We start from the raw sequence: 1,288 nt of genomic DNA on the forward strand, positions 1-1,288 counted from the left end.
GCCTCTCAATTCCAGGTTGAGTACGGGAATCTCAAGGACGCTTTCAACTTGCTGGGTGACTTCCGTGAGTGTCTCGGCTCAGTCGGGAGCCTTTGGAACACGCGGGCGGATGATTCTCTTTTCGAGAGGGAGATGAATTTAATGAAGGGTGGCATGAAGGATCATGCTCACGCTGAGACGCTCATTTCTCCGATCGATGGGAAGATTCATGGATTCTGGGATCCCATCCCGGTTTCTCCTGATACCGTAGAAACCACGACTGATTTTGCCGGTGCCGATGAGGAAGTGAACTATCCCGCGGATGCATTCGGAGCTTCCTTGTCCGGGAATTTCAACTTTGATCTGTGAGTGTTTGACGGAAAGAAGTTTTTCCCTTATCTAGTATTTTGCGGCCATGTGTGGCCTTTGTTCATATGTGTCCGGCCGAGTGCGGCTTTCGAACTTTGTATGGGCCTGTTTTGGCCGTTTTTATTTTTATCGGGACTGGCCGTTGGTGGCTTTGAACCCCTACCACTATGCGGTTTATATAATGAATGTTTGTTTGAGTTACTTTATTTCGAGTGGGTTTGAAGTAAACATGAGTTGTCTTCTCATATTTAACTTCGTTGAGGCGTTCAATCTGTTAGTTTGTTCGTGAGTTTTTTCGTAGAAATTATTTATTCTTACGGACTTTTCGGAAACGTCAAGATATGAACGGAGAGACATGTTTTAGGATCTCGTATCGTTTAGATATCATGTCTTGAGATGTCTGAGACCAATGCGATGGGTTTAGGGCAAGACCTAGGTTTACTCTCGGTTTTAAGGTTTGTGCGGTGACTAGCCGGCTATCGATTTTTCTGTTGCGATTTCTACCTGACTCGTACTGTTTTAAATTCCGCTATAGGTTCTCGGCTTATATGACTTGTATGGCATGAACCGAGCATCTTTCCAGAGACAATTTTTAAGCTAACTGGAAGTGCTTGACCAAAATTTTGGATTTTTTTGATAGCGCCCTTTCGTCCTTGTGTTGGACGTTCGAAGAAAAAAAGAGTGATCAAGTTGCGTTTGTTTAAGACGGCTGATGTGTTCGTCGGGGACAATCGACGAACGGAGTGTAAGGTTTTTGTGGTCGCGTTCGGACAATTTGTTCGTATCGTCTCGACTTTTAACTTGGCGACGTCTCGCAGTTTATTTCGAAGACTATACGTATATTTTCAGTGCTGAAGAGAGATTGTTTTGCGATTTTGGGCCGTACGAGGCTTCTGACAAGAGTATTAACGTTTGTAGATTTTCTAAGCGTGTTCTGAGA

Source organism: Brassica oleracea, chromosome C7 (genome assembly GCF_000695525.1).
Source record: "Brassica oleracea var. oleracea cultivar TO1000 chromosome C7, BOL, whole genome shotgun sequence".
Lineage (NCBI taxonomy): Eukaryota > Viridiplantae > Streptophyta > Magnoliopsida > Brassicales > Brassicaceae > Brassica > Brassica oleracea.